At 37.0% G+C, this 14,683-nt stretch overlaps 1 long non-coding RNA gene across 1 annotated transcript; it reads left to right on the top strand.

The window, feature by feature from the left end:
- Positions 1–6,116: 6,116 nt before the first annotated feature.
- On the top strand, positions 6,117–13,271 carry LOC139152383 (uncharacterized). Its single transcript, XR_011556618.1, has 4 exons — positions 6,117–6,205; positions 6,491–6,575; positions 11,614–11,884; positions 12,673–13,271. It is a non-coding gene; the product is annotated as an uncharacterized lncRNA (long non-coding RNA).
- Positions 13,272–14,683: the final 1,412 nt, after the last annotated feature.

Below are 14,683 nucleotides of genomic sequence, written 5' to 3'. Positions count from 1 at the left end.
TTCAAAACGTTTCTTCAAACAGCTGTGATATTTGACATTTGCACAGGGAGGACCTCAGCGGGAATGCTGAAATTGTGCTGAAATAGGCAAATTTGTATTTCTTGAGGTAATTTTGGGGCAAATGTTTTGTTTTGTGAAAGTTGTAGCCAGACAGCTTTCATATTTTGGTGTATAGGTTACTAGGGATGACAGAATAACACATAGCTTGTGAGCATAAAAATCTCATTTCAGATGACAGAAATGAGATTTTTATGCTACCAAGCTATGTGTTTATGGCCGGAAGGATATTCGTATTGATGGAAAAGGTCTGCGTGTAGTCAATCTGGTCCCACTTTTTTCTGTCTGTCTATCTGTCTGTCAGTAGTAAAGGCCTGAAAACTTGAGCAGTTACCTCAGTGATGTGTAGATGGGATGTGCACTATAGCTGTGAGATTGTTCAAATGAAGTTTTCAGTCATTGTGATTATCTCTACAACAATGTAAACTTTTAAGTGAAACGTTTACCTAACTATATATTCTATTCAAAGCCTTCCCATATGACACTAAGATCTCGGGTAGAATAAACATTATTGTGAAAAAAATTATGGTGAGAGGAACCCTGGTTGTTCTGTCTAGGAGTACCCATTTTGTTGCCATACTGATAGATGGATGGCAAGTGTGTCGTCACGTTTATTAATTTAACACCATCTAAAATTTAAAACCAACTAAATTTAACACCAATTAACTAATATCTTATCTAAAACAAATACATCAAATGCTTTTAAATTTTTATCAGAAACAAAAAGTGCTTACTGTGAACATGGCATATACTTCCACTTAGGTTTGTTGCAATGAGGAACCAATTAGACATTGGTATTTCACAATGATATGTTCAACATATGAAAGCAGTGTAGGTGTTGTTTAACCCCTTGACTACCTATGGTGCCGGATATTTCCGGCGCCATATTGAATTACCATATACCTTGAGTGCCGGAAATATCCGGCACAGTTAAATAGGCGTATTTGCTTCGTTTTTGTGGCTAAAAATCCTGTAATTTCGGCACCGGCATGCAGCGCAACTAAGATTGATGTATTCCGATCTGGCCAGAATGTGATTGCGCCCCCGTAAGTCCGAGTATGGCCAAAATCCGGAAGCAAATGTCGTGACCCATGACCTTGACCCTGAAAGGTCAGGCTGATCACTGAAGCGTCGAGCTGATTGTTTACAGTTTTCAGAAGTACAGACGATTGCGAAGATGTTTATTGGGGTTTTTTTAATGATATGAAATGTTTATTTATTGGAAACAAATGATTTATATGTAAATATGTTCTATTAACAGCAATATTCGTGAATGAAACTAGAGGAAATACAGTTTTTTTACTATAAGCCAGTGAAATTTTATAGCAGCCATATTATCAATATGACTGGTCACATGACTGGTCATGTGTTTGGTCATGTGATATGTTGTTCCCTAAAATTTATTTTTAAATATTGTGAAATATTTTTTGATAAATCATAACCATTTCGATGCAAGTTTCTGCAAGGAAGACAAAAGCAGGTGTTTACAAATATAAAATGTGTTGATTTTCAAATACAGAATCATGTCAGATGCTGATGTTTATGGTTCATTTACTCTGCCTTTTGTGAGAAAAATCTTAATAGGAACATCTATAAATAAAGTAAAGGGTAGTTATTATTACATATATGTAAAAACAATGCCATGAAAATTGCAACTATTCAAATTTGCATCATTTTATGGATTCAAAACACGTCCTGATGCTTCAAATATTCATATTCTTTGCCAACTCTGGTCACATGACGTGTCATGTGATCAGTCACGTGACCTGGAAATACAAAATTTATGTATGAAAAAGTGGGAAATTTCATGCTGATTCAGAAAATATATGGTTTATTGGTACTTACTTAATTTGTACTCTAAGCAGTGTTCATGCAATGACCACACCCCAGATTTTATCAATATTTACATAAGGGGCCTGGTATATGGAATACATTGGCTTGGTAGTCAAGGGGTTAATAGTTTAATCCTCATCAATTAATTTAGTGTATGTGTTGCATGTGTCTTTCTGTTTTTAGCTCATAGTTGGTATGTATATAAATACAAAAAGAGCTTATATGGTGAGTCGGTTGCGTGTGTATATGTCTGTCTGTACCGGTAGATAAGTGAGTATGTATGTGCAGATGTATGCACACGCAAAGGCTCCCGTATGACCTAAGCTACCATCTCAGTACAGGTGTACAGGTAGATACAGGGGTTGAGATGTGATGTTGTTCAAATGAACACGTCAGTGTCAAAAATGTGCAAATGAGATAAGAAAAATGGGAAATCTGTAAATATGCAGGAGTAGTGGCAGACCAGTGACTGAAACAGGCTACTCCACTGACCTTGAGTCATTTCCTGTTATTGTTTATGAACTGTTACATATTAACAGACCTGCTCAAGCTAAGGGATGGACCATTAGATCTTGGGAGGGGATGGTCACAATTGTAAATTTCTAAAAAAAAATTTCCAAATGACAAAAGCTGTGCTAATTATTTTTCAGATTTATAACGTTTTTTTTTGTTTAACGCTGTCTGAGGATACAATGTACATCCATATCACTAGCGCAAATAAGATTGCATGGCCTAGTGATTAATATTGCTGATAGATTTCTCGAAATGTTGCAGATCATCTTTTGACAAGCTTAGAAGCTGTTTACAAAAATGTTTTGAAATTTTAATATTCATGTTTTTAGGACAATTTTTGCCTTATTTTGATCAAAACATCTATTCTCTGAAGCAGCATGTCCAACTTTTGTCATTCTTGTTTTTCTGGTTTAAATACTTCTTGTTGTTTTTCTGGTTGTACTATGCAGAAATCATTGTCATAACATCAACGTAGCATTTTCCTGCACTAAACAGATAGAAACAATATTTATTGGTGAGCCATTAAGCCAGACATGTCTCAACTGATTTCTTTCAAAATTGGTCCAAGGACATAGACATATGCCATACATATGCACATGGATTTATTTTATAATACAATCCAGTCACACTTATTAATTGATGCCTTGACATGAAAACAATCACAGGATTCGCAGTACACTGCTACCACTTATGCACTGCAGATCTTATTTCCCTGCCCTATTAAGGCAGATATCCCAATAATGAGTGGAGACTATGAAATGTCTCTGTTCAATACTTTTACTTGCCAGTCTGGATGATGAATGTAATATTTACATTTATCATTCTCCATCTTGTACCCATTGTTCTCTCTTGTTTCATGTGACCTCATCTTTCTTTGATTACAAACTGTCCAATTAACAAGTATTATTGTTTGAAACTGTCTGATTGAGTAGTAAAATATACACTTTTTTGTGGTTGGACATTGACCTTGCTCCTGGATCTGTTCTATTCAACTGTTCTCCCATTCAAACTGGAAAGAAAAAGTGTATGTAACTTTCACTGGAGTACAAACTGGGTACCTGAGATTAAGAAAGCTTCTCTCTGATTGTTAGACCACAAGGGTATTTCTGCCAAACTCTCATCAGAGATTAATTTAGAATATGACAAGCTACAAAATGCAGAAGTGATGTCATATGCAGAGCAGTGATTTTTAGTCATCCGGGAGGACTTATAGATTAGGTCATGTCTGTCCGTCTGTCTGTGCGTCCGTGCGTGCATCCGTTCACGCAGATAATGCCCTGGTCAATTTCTTTCAAACTTTGCACAAGGATAGTACCCTACCCCATACAGATGCACGTTGTTTTGTTTCACAATGCGATCAAATTTGGCCGTCTTAGAGGACTTTTTAGTTAACACCTCTATAGACTCCCATATATAAGGCAGTTCTCTATAGACTTCCATGTATAAGGCAGTTCTCCATAGACTCTCATGTATAAGTCAGTTCTCCATAGACTCCCATGTATGAGGCCAAGAAAAATAAAAATTTAGTTTCTCATCGTATTCATATTGCAAAAAGGATGCAGTGACACAGTTTTTAGTCCCCAAGGATGAAGTCCAGGGGGCTTATAGATTGGGTCATGTCTGTCCGTCGTCCATCCGTTCACGCAGACATTTTAGACATTTTGACAATATGTCACAGACCTCTATGACCTTTGACCTCAATATACATATTTGTCCATAACTCAGTAACCACAAGTGCTACACCCTTCATATAAGGTATGATGGGACACCTTATGATGCCACATATTGTACCTCATTAATTATGCACATATCTAATTTTGAGCAAGCCCATAGAGCTAGAGGTCTGGTTTTTGGTATATAGGGATAACTTAGCAATACAATTTTTCGACAAGATATCCCATGATCTCGATGACCTTTGACCTCAAATATACATATTTGTCCATAACTCAGTAACCACAAGTGCTACACCCTTCATATTCGGTATGATGGGAGAACCTATGACGCCACATACTGTACCTGATTTATTATGTGCATACCTAATTTTGAGCAAGCCAATAGAGCTGTATGTCTGAGTTTCGGTATATAGGGATAACTATAGTATAGAATTTTTTTTACAAAATGTCGTGTGACCTCCATGACCTTTTACCTAAAATATACGTTTATGTCAAGAAATAAGTGACTACAAGTGCTATGTCCTCTATATTTAGTAGGATGGCAGACCTTATGACAACACACCCTTTACCTCATTCATTATGCACATATCTAATTCTGGGCAAGGGAATCGAGCTAGAGGTTTGGTTTTTGGCATATAGGGATTAATTCACAATACAATTTTTTTTTCAAAATGTCGTGTGACCTCAATGACCTTTGACCTTGATTATAAATATATATGCCTAACTCAGTAACCACAAGTTCTATACCCTTCAAGTTTGATAGGATATTAGACCTTAAGATGTCACATCTTGTACCTCATTTATTATGCACATAAATTATGTATTTCTTGGCTGGCCAATACAGCTATAGGTCTGATCTTTTTTAGCTCATATTTGGTTTTATATATAAATACCAAAAAGAGCTATATGATCAGTCTAAGTGGCGTCTGTGTCTGTATATTTGTGGGTATGTGCGGATGTATGTCCGTCACACACAAAGGCTCCCATACCGCCAAAGCTACTGTCTCAGTATTTGGTGTACAGGTAGATGTAGGGGTTGAGATGTGAATTTGTTCAAATGAACACATCAGTGTCAAAAATGTGCAAATGAGGTAAGAAAAAGCGAAATTCTGAAACAGGCTTACTCCCCTGACTTGAGTCACTTCCTGTCATTGTTTATGAACTGTTACATATTAACAGACCTGCTCAAACCATAGACAGTAGAGGGGAGGAAGACCGTCAGTAGAGGGGAGGAAGACCGTCTATGGTCAAACTAAGGGGGGCTAGCTGCCTTTCTGCTATGCACGTTGCTAAAGTTCTCCAGTACCTAAAGTTTCAGACCTTAATTACTTTTGCCATTCTTGTTTTTCTGGTTTAAATATTTCTTGTTGTTTTTCTGGTTGTACTGTGCAGAAATCATTGTCATAACATCAACGTAGAATTTTCCTACACTGAACAGATAGAAACAACATTTATTGTTGATCTTTGGTACCCATACTGGTATGTACCAATTCTGATCAAATTTGAGCGACACCGTATAATTGCGGTATTTTTCCTGATTTAGAACCATAACTTAGACATGCCTCAAAATTGTTTCAAATTGGGAACAACGACATAGACCTATGTGCCCATAGATCTCAACATATACACTCCAGTGATACTTCTTAATGACCACATTTCCCTCCCCCATCAAGACTAATACTCCTATTTCAAGTGGGGACTATGTCATTGTCAATGACTTGTTCAATGAACAGTTTTCAGTAAAACTCCTCAGCCCTGCAGACCTCAGAGTTTTGCCACAAACTGTGCAATTAAATTCTGCAAACTTCTGCTATGAATTTGCTTACGATATATTATAATGAATTAAGCAAAATGTTTTTGCTCACACAAAATTGAAATTAAGGTCACTGCTATGTGTATTACGTCACTTCCCGATTGAGCAGCTTGTAATGTTTATCTTTAGTAAAACTTTACCTCCATAAAGTTTATAACTAAGTAATGGTTGACATACGATATAATGTATTAACTTTTGTTCCATTTGAATCTACAGATCATACAAATGTTTCTTCAAGAAAGAAAGAGTATCGGCCTCAGAGGGAACATGTGGGTTTGACATTGAAGATAATGAACCTGAAGAAAAATGTGAAAATGTAAGTTTGCTTTTGTAACAAATCACTTACATCTCTACAGGCTAAAGTATATCAAATTAGCAATATTTGGCCATTACCCTGGATGTGAAATAATAAAAATATGTGATGTATATTTGTGACTTTTACCATGCTTCACAATTTTTATTGTGGTACTGTCATTAATCAGAGCTACATGTAAACAAAATGATAAGTATTGCCGAATTGATGTGTCTTGCAAGTGCAATCCATTTCATGGTCAATACTCTTATTTATTTCTGAATAAATTACTTTCCATTGTGTGTTTAGACCACAGAAGACAAGGCAGCAGAACAGAAAGATGCTATTTCCTTATTCCGTGGTCTATTGGAAGGTATATGCAGTGTGTTGCATGGTAAGTACAGATAATGCAGTTGCTCCTTAGGCTGGATGCCATATTCGGCAATTAATGCATAATTTTGTACAATTTTTATGAGTTTTCTTCCACTTTCAATAAATGGCTGATAACTCTAGAAAATATGCCACCAAATTCAAAAGTTAAGGGAAACTTACCTGGAAGTTGAAGTTTTACTAGAATTCTGCTAAGCTGCTGTCGTACCTGAGGTGTCACTCGAGATTGCAAGATATTACCCAGCATTGAGTTCTCATCGGCTGTTTAATACATTGTGTATCAAATTTATGGGTGGGTGATCATGAGATATCGAATATTACCCACAATGCAGCAATGCAGGGGAGCATAGAATTGGGTTGATATATGAGTGACACCATAGCTACGACAGCAGCTTAGCAGAATTCTAGTCAAACTTCAACTTCCAGGTAAGTTTCAAATTCTGATTCACTGCTATCTCAGCAAGTGTCACTCGAAATGTTTAGAGTGTATCCATGAACTAATGATTGGAAAAATTCACCCACTTTTGTGTATATATATATAAAAGAACACAGAACATTAATCTCTCAAAGGTTTAGTATGAGTTATGTACTGGTACAGTTAATAAACAAAGTCTCCTGTCTGGAGGGTAAGCAGATAGTCTTGATGGTTTGATTTGTCTATAAGGAGTGACTGTTTCACCAGGTCTCCTATTTTTATGACATTCCCCTTCTTTGTTTTGACAGTGTTCCTGATATCTATCAAGTATGTAGTCTGAGCTTGTTGAGCTGACAGTAGTGCAATAAGAGTTACTAGTTTTAATGTCATTTTTTTAAAGGGAGAGTTTCTTAACAGACACCAATATTGTAGCAGTCTTAAGTGCAATGGAGACATCCTACATACTGTAATTTTATTTATGTGTTGTTTTGTTGAACATTCCTTTCATAAATTGAGTAACTAAAGGGTGACTTCCAAATGTTAGGCTACTATCTGACGATGTAATGAAGGATGACAGTGCTGACCATCACTATTGATTTCACTGAACCAAGCCAGCTGACTTACATGTATATAGTATTGCCAAAGCTGTTGCTACAGGTTTTGTATGGATATTAATTTCCCTCTCACTGCTTAAGTTTCTCAATCATTCCAGGTTCGAGTTATATCACCCTTTAGTCCCTGGTCTACAAGACTGGAGGATGACCTCTGTAACTGGTTCTCATAGCCCTTTGCTTCTAAGGGATATTGCCTGATAAGAGGCATGCTAGCAGTTTAGTTTCTTTTGGCTTAGTTTAGTTGGTGGTGTTTCACTGATATGTTCAGGGGTAGTGTCAGTAGTGAGTTTCCTTTTGGCAAGAGGACTGGGTATGCATGCAATCAGGCATTTTGTCAAGGTGGCAAACCATGGTTGGGTTGCCCAGAATGGCACTATCAGGATTCTACTCACTCTGAACTGTCCTTAATGGAGCACACTGAAAGGAGGAAATGCATAAAAGTACCACTTAGACCAATTAATCAAGACTAAATGCATCTACAGCAATGGCATACAGGTCAGGGTGCCATGATACATGTTTGTCATGCTGACGTAATGGTTGAGGCAAAGAGGTCAATTTCTATATTGTACCAATTAACAAGCAATGTCCTTTACAACTTGTTTGTTAGCATATCTGCCCAGTGTCGCTGTTGTGTTGTCTGAAGTGGTAGTCTGCCTCTGTGTTCTGAACACTGGGTACTGGTATGTGTGCTGCACTAAGTCAAATATTATGTGTTATTGCCCAATTTCAAATTTCTCTGATAATTATTTTGCAGCAGGATTTCCTGTCTCCCATGTTATTATAGAAATAACGGGCGATGCGCTGACCATTAACGTTTATTTGTGGGCAAGGCGAGAGGAAAGCCAAAAATTAACGGGCCAGGCTTGCCAAGCCTGTTAATTTGGCTTTCCTCCAGCCCGCGCCCACAAATAAACGTTAATGGTCAGAGCTGAGTCTGTTATTTCCATTATATTATCAGCGAACCCAAGAAAACCGTCAAATTTCTGAAAATTTCAGGAGCTAACGACAACTGGGCCCCAGAAACTGAGCAATACGCAACGCACTGTCACACGCGCTGTAAAAATTGGCAAATCCGGAGATGTTTTCAGAAAAAGTATCTCAACTAGACCTACAAGTGCTCCATTTTATTTTGTGATTGATTATGATTTACGTTTGAGCTGTAAGGTTACAATACTTTGAGTTGTTAATCTTATTATTCATATTTACGGGCATGTAAACAAACCATTACTGTGTATTTGTGGTCAGTCACATGGTTCAACTCGACCAATCAAAATGCGACGGGCAGGGCATGGTAATATAATGTAGAAATAATGGACGACTCGCTGACCATTAACGTTTATTTATGGGCAAGGGCGAGAGAAAGCCAAAAATTAACGGGCGAGGCTTGCCAAGCCCGTTAATTTGGCTTTCCTCGAGCCCACACCCATAAATAAACGTTAATGGTCAGAGCGGAGTCTGTTATTTCCATTATATTATCAACGAACCGAGGAAAACCGCCAAAATTTGCGAAAATTTCCGGAGCGAATGACAACTGGGCCCCAGAAACTGAGCAATACGCTACAAAACATCATGCGCAATGTAAAAAATTGGCAAATCAGAAAAAAGTATTACGACTTGGCCAACAAGTCCTTCATTTTATTTTGTGATTGATTATGATTTACGTTTGAGCTGTAAAGTTACGTAACTTTGAGTTGTTCTTATTATTCATATTCACTGCCGTGTAAACAGACCATTACTGTGTATTTGTCCTCAGTCACGTGGTTCAGCTCGACCAATCAAATGCGACAGCCAGGGCATGGTAATATAATTATATATCACACTGCTGTGGTGTTGTAATGAGCAGTCAGATGTGTACATTTTTCATGTTAGTACAGAAAGCTTTCAATGTAAAAAGAGCAGCTTTCATTTCAAAGTAATTTATGTGTTCTGATGTTTCAAATCAAACCATGCACCACTTGTCTGGTCTTGCATCACCCCTTCTCATCCTATTTTGCTCTGATATTTCAAGGTGAGGTCCGGGTTACCATGGGATACCATATCCCAAACATCGGACTATGTGCCCGAGGGTATGTGACCATTTGCCCGACGTAAGGAGGGCAAAAGGACCTGCCCCGAGGGTACATAGTCCCTTGTTTTGGCTACAATATTTTTATTACATGCCTCTCTTACACAGTTTTCACTCAAAATATTAATGTTCATTGGCAAATGATCATCAAAATGCTTTATTTCCATCCGTTACAAATGGAACAACTTTCATCATCGAATGGCGCATTGATATATTGAAACTATGTTATACGGTTTATCAATTTTTTTGCGCTAAATTTCACAAAAGCCAGATTTACCATGCAAAACATGTAATTTCCACATTTTTACATGCAAAAGGTGTCAAGTTTAAAAAAGTTCCGGGTCACTTTCAGTCTAATTGTTGTGTGGACATGGTTTAGGAACTAGAACAAGAAATCAGATTGATGCACAAATTTGTCAAATTAGGTTACATACAGCTGCTGTTCCGTAGAAGTCAGTGTTGTTTTGTTTTGTTTTGTTATCTTCAACATGTTATACTGAATTCCCTATTTAAAAGCATGTTGATACTCCTAGTATTTAATTAGAGTCAGCACAGCCTGCACATTTAAGGACAGCATGACAACAATCTCATTAAAATTTGATATAGAGATCTGCAAGTTGATCTTTACCTTTGCTTATTGCCGCTACATCTGAACCCTGCCACCAGACACACACTATTGTAGATTTCCCATAATTTATTATGATTTGTATCCTCGGAGATTCCCCAGAGAAGTCTATCATGTGTCTCCCATGTGTAGACAAATTCATAGACTTAGTTGTAAAAATTCTGAAAACATACTTTTAAGGACACCATTCTTCTCAATTCTCATTTCAAATTATTTGGAAAATTATGCAAGATTGAGAGAGGAGATAGCATTTTTGTACAATTTTCCACTGATTGTGTCTTCAGCCATACAGAATAATGTGATTGAAAGAAGGGAGACTAGTACTTGCACCTGTTTTTTGAAACAAAAGGATATTGATTTTTTTCCGATGGAAATGACAAATGAATGACCCCTTCAGTTCATCATAGCTTACTGCCTAAAAGTATGGCATTTGTAGTACCTACAGAACGTGACTTCAATGGTTGTTTTATGGTTATTTGGAAACTTTCACTGAAATTTCTAAATGATCTTTTACTTGATATTATTTATCAATTATTCTGATGTTTGCACATTATTGCTTGCATACAGAACAAAAAAGTTATTAAAAAAGTAACCTACAAGGATACAAATCAAAGAGAATTGTGGGTATTTTATTGTACTGCGAGCACAACCCACTTGGAGCACCCAGGAGCACAGTGGTTTGGTAAACCAATCAGCAGAACACTGCTTACTTAGCACAGTGGATTGATAAACGAATCGGAATGCTGCATATTTAGCAACATAGCTCTGATGGGCTCTTCGTCGCACAAGATTTATACGTGATCACCTATGGCACAATGGTATAAAGAGGTTGCTGAAGACAAAACAAAAAATAGACAATGACCGAGGAAGTGAACAGCCCAACCACTCTATCAGATTTTAATCAGTTTGATGTTGACAATATACAGTCAGTGAATGCAAGCTAAATGCATGGGCTTTGTATAAAGTGTTATATAAAGTGTTATTATAGAACCAAAAACAAAGACAATCATGATTACCTTTTCACTTTTATAGTTCATGATATTCTAATTTGACCAAAAAGCGTCAAATTTGTAACAAAAGTTTTATGGTTGAAAAAAGTTAGACAGGGTTGGACATTTCTAATACACTTTGTCTTTCATTAAATCTGAAAATACTTCTGCACTTGTGGGTGTGAAACGAAAACATTATTTACTCTTGCCTAATCCTTTTAGCTAATAATCCTGATTTTATTGTGCTTGATATTGTGATCTTTGTATTTCCCTACCTACCATTGTACATCAGTGACTTGAACGGGTGGGGAATTATTCATTTTATCTGTAATAGAGTTGATTGATGATGGTGATGCCAAAGATGATGAAGATGGTGATGTTGGTGGTGGTAACGAGGAGAAAAAAGAAGATGGTTATGATAATGAGTATGGTTCTATTGACACAGTCACTGGTCTCTGCTGTACCCATGCAACCTCATTTGGCATCAACATCAGCATCTGCAGTGACAGAAAATGCCACATCTAGCATCATGTCCACCAGTCTAACTAGTTCTGTAGTGACAGACAATGATGAATATGATGACAATTAAACAGAGCAACCACAGAGTGAGTATGAAATCACATACTGTAGACTGTCGCAAACATCACACTGTGTTTTGGTGTTAAATGACCTAGTGATGAATTGAAATGAAGCATTATTTTATCAAGTTTATCTGTGTGTGTAGATGAAGTTTATTATGGCTCTTGTAAGATGTACACAAGTCTAATCTATAACGTGAAGTACAGGCATTGCATTAGTTCTATTTGACAGTAAACCAAATTCATCATTTCAATGCAAATGCAAACATAATCACTATTTAAATCATGTAAACCATATAGACATTTTTGTACACTACATGCATTCTTAGGCCTTTTTATGCACCAGGCTTTGTTTCTATGGCTGCCTTGCATTTGACTCATTCACGTTTTCCCATCATTCTAACTGTATAGTACTAATCTGACAAACCTCCAGAGTCTAAAATACATTCTTTTATCACATTAACTTAAATTCACTAGCTTCACACCAGTGTTGGATTTTGTAGATGTCAAATGACGCCATGTACTTAAATGTGCTGGTGTCAGAACTTCATCAGTATCCTACTGCTGTGGAAACTGAAAAATAAAATGTAACTAAGACTTTGCTATAATTGTAATTTTTGACATATATATGTACATGAAGATCACTGAACACAAAATGTTGCATGCAACTCTGATTTTGGCATGCCTATTTGAAGGCAAATTGAACTGCAAGACTCTTTCAATAATGCATGCTCATGACTTTTTGACACAAGTGGGTTGAGATTGTATACAGAATTTTTTCACCTAAAATTTATGAAATGTTTTCTTTTCTACAGAACTAAATCAAAGACAAGTTGGAAGAAAGTTGAGAGATTGGTCGTCAGCAGAGAATAAAGCCATGACCATTTTGATGTGAATTTAAAAGCACTGAAATGTCCTGGCAGAGATGAAATTCTTTGCTGTATAAAGAAGTATCCAATTTTCCGGAGAAGGCAATGGAGACAAATTAAAAGTCAAGTGTGGAATAAAATCAAACAATTGAAAAAAACGAAATTGACATAGTATGTATGAGATCAAAGTAAAGGCCACAGTAGCTGTAACTTTTGACCATATTTTTCTCCCAGCGTCATGAAGGAAACCAAGCCAAGTCCATCCATCTGTACCAGTGCCTGTTTTACGTGCTCATGCTGTTCGTACAGATTGAAGTGGGAAAAAAGCCCTCGATCACTTCCAGTCAAAATAATAGTGCCCTGGTGGCGAAAGCTTAATTCCTTGTGTTTTGGCATGGGCCCACGGCAACTTAAAAATGGCGTGTTTTTTTTTAAAATTGATTGCGTAATGTAAATAACAATTTGTACATGCAGGTGTACAGTAATTTCATGATCTGAATCAAGTTGCTGTGTTGCATCTGTTGATGATAATACTTTACCAAAAACAATACAGAATATGAGCAGTATTTGTAGCCTATGATGTTACCTTCTTTATATTTTTTATGCATCTCTAACTTTCTAATTTTTAGTCCCCACGGACACCATCCGGGTGGACTTATAGGGTTGGTCATGTCAGTCTGTCCGTCCATGCGTGCGTGCGTCTGTTCGTCTGTGCGTCCGTCCGTTAACGCAGATATCTCAGAGATGCCTGGATTGATTTCATTCAAACTTGGTACAAGGATTATTTCATATGTCGTACATATGCACGTCGATTTGTTTTGTGATATGATCCAATATGGCAGCCATTTTGTTACGATTGTTTCATGTACGGAGCCATAACTCAGGCACATCTCAACCGATTTTATTTAAAGTTGGTAAAGGACATTGACCTATATAATACATATGCAATATGTCAATTTATTTCATGAATATGATCCAATATGGCAGCATGGCGGCTATTTTTTACAATTTTTCATGTATTGAGCCATAAATCCGCATGTTTCAACTCATTTTATTCAATGTTGGTTCAAGGACATTGACCTATGTCATGCATATCCACATTGATTTATTTTGTGATACAATCCAATATGGCTGCATGGCAGCCATTTTGTTATGATTTTTTTTTCATGTAGGGCGCCATAACTCTGGTATATCTCAACTGATTTTATTCACAGTTGGTACGGCGACATTAACCTGTATCATGCATATGCACGTCAATTTGTTTCATGATATGATCAAATATGGCGGCCGTGCAGCCATGTTGTTACAATTTTTTCATGTACAGAGCCACAACCCAGGCAAATCTCAACCGATTCTATTCAAAGTTGATAATAGGACATTGACCTATGCCATGCATATCCACATTGATTTGTTTGTGTGATAAGATCAAATATGGCCGCCGTGCGGTCATTTATTACGATTTTTTCATGTATGGAGCCATATCTCAACCGATTTTATTCAAAATAGGTGCGGGGACATTGACCTATATCATACATATGCATGTCAATATGTTTCACGATATGATCCAATATGGCACGCCATGCGGCCATTTTGTTACCATTTTTTCATGTATGGAGCCACAACTCTGGCACATCTCAACCAACTTTATTCATCATAACTCAGACATTTATCATTGGATTTTATTCAAAGTTGGTACAAGAACAGTGACCCTTGTCATAAATATGCGTGTCAATTTGTTTCATACTCCTACGCAATATGGCTGTCTTGTGGCTATTTCGTTATGATTTTGTCATGTACGGAGCTATAACTCAGACATATTTCCACCAGTATCATTCACATGTGGGGCAGGATGCGCTTACTATTTTCGAACACCTGACATCACTTCTTGGTCCTTTGGCCAGAGGTCGATCCATATATCTTTCTTTCATGAATTTGACTTTGTTTGTGTACCGTCTAT

The sequence above is a fragment of the Ptychodera flava genome, chromosome 15 (assembly GCF_041260155.1).
Source record: "Ptychodera flava strain L36383 chromosome 15, AS_Pfla_20210202, whole genome shotgun sequence".
NCBI lineage: Eukaryota > Metazoa > Hemichordata > Enteropneusta > Ptychoderidae > Ptychodera > Ptychodera flava.
Note: the sequence above shows the minus strand (reverse complement) of the source record. Positions and strands in the feature narration are given on the sequence as shown.